Source organism: Salvia splendens, chromosome 20, assembly GCF_004379255.2.
Source record: "Salvia splendens isolate huo1 chromosome 20, SspV2, whole genome shotgun sequence".
Classification (NCBI taxonomy): Eukaryota; Viridiplantae; Streptophyta; class Magnoliopsida; order Lamiales; family Lamiaceae; genus Salvia; species Salvia splendens.
The window spans coordinates 14,850,648-14,856,647 of NC_056051.1; positions in this window are offsets into that span (position 1 = coordinate 14,850,648).

The following is a 6,000-nucleotide window of genomic DNA, read 5'->3' on the forward strand; positions in this document are numbered from 1 at the left end:
TCATGGTGTAACAGAAAATATTCGAAAAGTACTGGGTTTCTATTTTGGGCCAATCGGAATATCAGAAGGCAGTGGTAGTTGTGGTGACTAGGCTGACAGATCTGCAGGGTACAAACTAAAGGTGAAGGACAAAAGGCAAAAAGCATCTAAAAAGCAAAAGTGGTCCCCAACTATTGACATGGACATCATCTTCTTTAACAAACATAACTAAAATCAAATGAAAACTTCAGATTCAGCGCGCAAAACACAGAAATAACGACTCACGAACACAGATCCACAAATAAGAATTCCAAATCTGAAATCAAACTCCGAAACTGAAACTCTGCATACTGGACAACATGAACACAAATCGAAACTAAAGACTAGACTTTGCATGCAACGATTTACTTCACAATCAAACAGTACCAGATTATACTAACTTCGAGAAAATTACGACGACACAGAAACGAACGATTTAACACTTAAAAAACAACCAGAAACATTAGATCTAACTAACTAGGCAGAAAAGAAAGAAAGCAGCTCGACAAACTAAACAGAAATCAACTTCATAGCATTAAACATTGTTCGGATCTTCAACAAAATACTTCAAAGCAGTGAAATTCAAAAGCAGCAAAGATCCAACGTAAGGAAAATGCAAGTAAATTAAACTACGAAAGCGAAATAAAAGTGTTTTGCCACTCCGGGCGATGGAACTCCTAAACTATGATGTTGCTGGCTGGAATGAGGATGACTGTTACTTCGGGAGCTTCTGGAACTCATGTGATCATGTCTGTGGCGAGGTAAGAATCTGGACTAGGCTGGAAAAATTGGAATTACCGAGAGAGAATTCTACCTAAGGTTGATGGTGGTCATCCCTTTTATCTCTCCAAGTGGCTTCCTTTTATAGGGAGGCTTGCCCTTGATTTTAGGGTAAAACCTCATTGTGAAATGACTTCTCTGCCCTTAATTGCGGTTGACTAGCCCCAGCTATCCTTCTTCTCCATCTCGAGCCATATTTTTTTGCATGCATCCTGGTCAGTATGTAATCGTTCTGACACCCTTTTCACCTGAAGTATCTGAAGCTTTGCCTACTGGCTAGAACACTCATCCTACACACTTAAGCAACTGTTTTGCAGATATAATCCAATTATGCATATCATACTGACCAGTAACTAAGGCCTAGAATACGACTTATCAAACTGCTCACACTTACCACATGCTTGTCCTCAAGCGTGAAGAACAAACGAAAAGAAATAAGTCGAATTCTAGCCTGGTTACTCCTCTGACCGACTCAATCCTAAACTAGACCCTAGACTACAACAGAAAGAGAAAACAAAAAACACAAAAACAAGCACAGAAAAGAAAACACATAAACGAACACAGAAAGACTAAACACAAAGATTGAGCTATATTTTCAACCATCCCTCCCCTCGGGATCAGGTGCAATCCGGCCTTAGACAGCCTTGAACTTCCGCCGCCCCTCCCTTCTCTCCCAGTCAGTATATCCGCTCGTCAAGATCGCCCAAACTTTCGGCCAAACACTAGGTTCACTCATTCACTCATACCTCTCCGGGAATGTTAGGACTGTTCTTTCATAGAGCTCAACCACAATTGCTTCGGACTTAGATTTCACGTGCAGCTACTGAAGGGCTTAAAGGCTTGTAACGGGGCTATTGGTTTGTAGTGTTTTGGGTGGATGTTCCTAAGGCTCTAAGGTTCAAAAAAAACTTCTATTTTATTTGATTTGGGGGAACTGTGTGCATTTGGGCCTCTGGTTAGTTGCTTTTCTTGGCTGGCGCTTCTGGTTTTGATCTCCAACTGGTCAGTAGCTTCTTGTGGCTTCGCCACCCTTATGCCTTCTTCATTTTTTTGTGGCCAAGTTTTTTTAACCATTTTCCTTCATCTTTTCTCTCTTTTTTCTTTCTTTCCCCCCTTTTTTTCTTTGTGGCTTCGCCACCCTTATACCTTCTTCTTCTTTTTAGGACCTGGGATAACTCCCTGGTCGATTTTCTTCCAAACTTCCTTGCCCAGCTGGTTCCTTCCTTTTTGTACAGCTTTCTGGCCAGTAAGCTTCATTCGCCTCATACCTTGCACACACAGTCCCAGTGGCTGGGGGTGTTTATCTGGATATAAAAGGTTGGGAAAAAGGGTTCTAAAGGTGGTTTTTTTTTATGGGGGGGGTTTCCTACTGCCTTCAGTGTTTGCTACACGTAGTCACTTCACCCTAGGCACCCTGTGGCAGCCACTCTTTTCTTTTCTGAATTAGTGGAAAGTGGTTCCACTTTAGGTTTTTAAATCACATTTAAAGATGGCTTTTGTGTTTTGGCTCTAAGTGTGGGCTTTTCTTTCATACTCGCATCATCTATCCTGGCTAGGAGGTACTACGAGGGGTGGTTTCTGTTTTCCAGCATGTCTTATATCCCTCAATTCCCCTCACCGTCAGCTCAGGACAGTTGAGTTTTAAGCCCAATCAACACACAAAAGAAAAAAACTAGACCTAACAAGACACTAACACAAGCACAAACACAAACCACACATATACACATACATCATATTGGCCATTGCGTCCCCCCTCCCACTTCACAAGTGTCTGCCCTCAGATAAGGCTGTGAAGTGGAAAAGGTAATGGCCAGTACGGTGGATACACAAACATGACAAACAAAACGACATGCTAAAAACTAAAACTTCTCACACTTAGGCCATGCAATGGGCTAAGTGTGAGCCAACATGCATATGAAAACAAAACAAAGAAAAAAAAAACGCCATCCATCCCCGGAAACGGCGCCATTTGAAAGGACCACGGGTGCGTAGGTGTCGTTCAAGCAAGGATATATCCTACTGGTCAGGATAGAGATCCTAACTAAGCCTAGACCCTGGTTACAAAGATTCCTCAACCCACTCCTACTGATCAGTATAGTGGTGATAAGGGTCGAATCCCACAGAGATGGTGCGTTTAAACTACCACGGTGATATTTGGAAAGGTTGGTTAGCTACCACGCTTGGGTTGAGTCTCTACCTAGGTGAAAATTTAAAGGAAATCTTCTACTGACTAGAATGGGGGAGAAGTGTAGAGTTGCAGCTGTGTACGTGGAAATGGATAATCATGGTGTAACAGAAAATATTCGAAAAGTACTGGGTTTCTATTTTGGGCCAATCGGAATATCAGAAGGCAGTGGTAGTTGTGGTGACTAGGCTGACAGATCTGTAGGGTACAAACTAAAGGTGAATGACAAAAGGCAAAAAACATCTAAAAAGCAAAAGTGGTCCCCAACTATTGACATGGACATCATCTTCTTTAACAAACATAACTAAAATCAAATGAAAACTTCAGATTCAGCGCGCAAAACACAGAAATAACGACTCACGAACACAGATCCACAAATAAGAATTCCAAATCTGAAATCAAACTCCGAAACTGAAACTCCGCATACTGGACAACATGAACACAAATCGAAACTAAAGACTAGACTTTGCATGCAACGATTTACTTCACAATCAAACAGTACCAGATTATACTAACTTCGAGAAAATTACGACGACACAGAAACGAACGATTTAACACTTAAAAAACAACCAGAAACATTAGATCTACTAACTAGGCAGAAAAGAAAGAAAACAGCTTGACAAACTGAACAGAAATCAACTTCATAGCATTAAACATTGTTCGGATCTTCAACAAAATACTTCAAAGCAGTGAAAATCAAAAGCAGCAAAGATCCAACGTAAGGAAAAATGCAAGTAAATTAAACTACGAAAGCGAAATAAAAGTGTTTTGCCACTCCGGGCGATGGAACTCCTAAACTATGATCTTGCTGGCTGGAATGAGGATGACTGGTACTCCGGGAGCTTCTGGAACTCATGTGATCATGTCTGTGGCGAGGTAAGAATCTGGACTAGGCTGGAAAAACTGGAATTACCGAGAGAGAATTCTACCTAAGGTTGATGGTGGTCATCCCTTTTATCTCTCCAAGTGACTTCCTTTTATAGGGAGGCTTGCCCTTGATTTTAGGGTAAAACCTCATTGCGAAATGACTTCTCTGCCCTTAATTGCGGTTGACTAGCCCCAGCTATCCTTCTTCTCCATCTCGAGCCATATTTTTTTGCATGCATCCTGGTCAGTATGTAATCGTTCTGACGCCCTTTTCACCTGAAGTATCTGAAGCTTTGCCTACTGGCTAGAACACTCATCCTACACACTTAAGCAACTGTTTTGCAGATATAATCCAATTATGCACATCATACTGACCAGTAACTAAGGCCTAGAATACGACTTATCAATCATACTTGACATTTGTTTTTGACTTATCGTCAACAATCTCGATGAGGAAACCAGATGTGTGGCCTCTTTCTTTGCCATAACCTCTTTTTTTGCCAAATATGCAACTGTGTCCATTATTTTGCTGAGAATTTTCCTCATCTCGGTGAAGTTAATGGCCTCCTCATCAAAGTTCTAATAAACAGCCTCAAGAAATTCTTGTCATGAACAATTAGGATTCCAGCTTCGATACTCATGGAACCATTAGGATGCGGGATGTTCAAAAAATCTCCCACAAAGAATAGTCGATCATCATCAGATAACTCGTGATAGTCAAAATATGCTTGAATATCCAAAATCTATCTCTCGGGGTTAACACCAGAAAACTAAGCAGCATGAGGGAGCTTAACTGTACGACGGACATGATGGTAGAAGAGTAGATCAACTGGAGGATGAGAACCTAATGAAACCACCAATTTGATAGGGTATTAATTATTACCGGATAAATTATTTCTCTTCCAAGAGGGAAGAGATTGCGTTTTGGAGAAAAAATAGAGAGAAACTGTTTCTCAGAAGGAGAAACCGTAAATTGAGAGAATGAGAATGATAAGGCTCATTTCATGCATCGGTTTAGGGGTAAAATGTACGCTACTTGATCGGTTTTATCGCGCAAAACAAGTGTTAAATGTGCAGAAATGCCGCTTGACCAAGGCAACCAGGCCAAACTGATCAAGAAAGTACAATAGGCGAAAAAGGCCAGAAAGCGGGGGAGTTGATCAAGGGGAGTAATCAAGCAGTCAAGGTGGGGACCACTGGCTTCCAGAAGAAGGACATGTGAGGCAATGAGCTGGATGGTGCACATCATTCTATTAGCAAGGACAACGTTCTAGAAGGGGACACGTGTTGATATATGAGACGCAAGGACGGAGCTGAGTCATGAATCTGTTACAAAAAAGCGTCGTGATTCTAGAAGGAAAGCACGTAGCAATCAACGAGTCGCTCACTCTCAGCATGAGCGAATATTCCCTGCCAAGATCGTTATCCAGCTGGAGGTCGTGCCGAGCCTATAAATAGAGGATGTGCCACCACGCAAAAAGAATCCGATCCTTTACCTTCCGTCTTTAGTTTAGTTTAGTTTGGCTCTCTAGTTAGTTCAGTTCTCTAGATAGCTTAGATAAAGCAATGCTTAGTTAGAAAGGGTGATTGAAGAAGCGCTGCAAAATACTTGATATCTGTCGGCGTATTCTTAAGTTTCCCACCGAGGATCTCCTCGGTTTACTTGCTTTCGTAGTTCCGAAGTGTTAGCTTAGTTTAAATTTCACGATGTACTGTTCTGAGTTATAGTTTTAATCAAAGTTGCTTTCGTTTTCATCATTATGCTTACTCTTCTAAGTAGTTAATTTTTATTCCAGTCTGAAATTCACTTGACCCAGTAGTTAAATTTCCCTTGAACAAGTAGTTAGTTACTTTTCTATCTAAGTTAAAATCATTAGTTAAAAACTCCCAAAAGTTAAAGCGTGGCAGCAGCCAACCCCTGTTCACTACTCACGCACTTGATACACTAGCTTCTCTGTGGGATCGACCCCGAACTTGCCGCTTTACTGTTAAAGTGGTGCGAGATTGGGAGTTTATAAATTACTTTGGTAGGAAACGAGTGAGAGCGAGATTGCATTGATCAAGTGGCAACGACATTTGCTAACTGATCCAACCGGTTCGGTTATCTTCCATATAACTTGATCCATACTCTATTCGCGCCCATTCTCGAG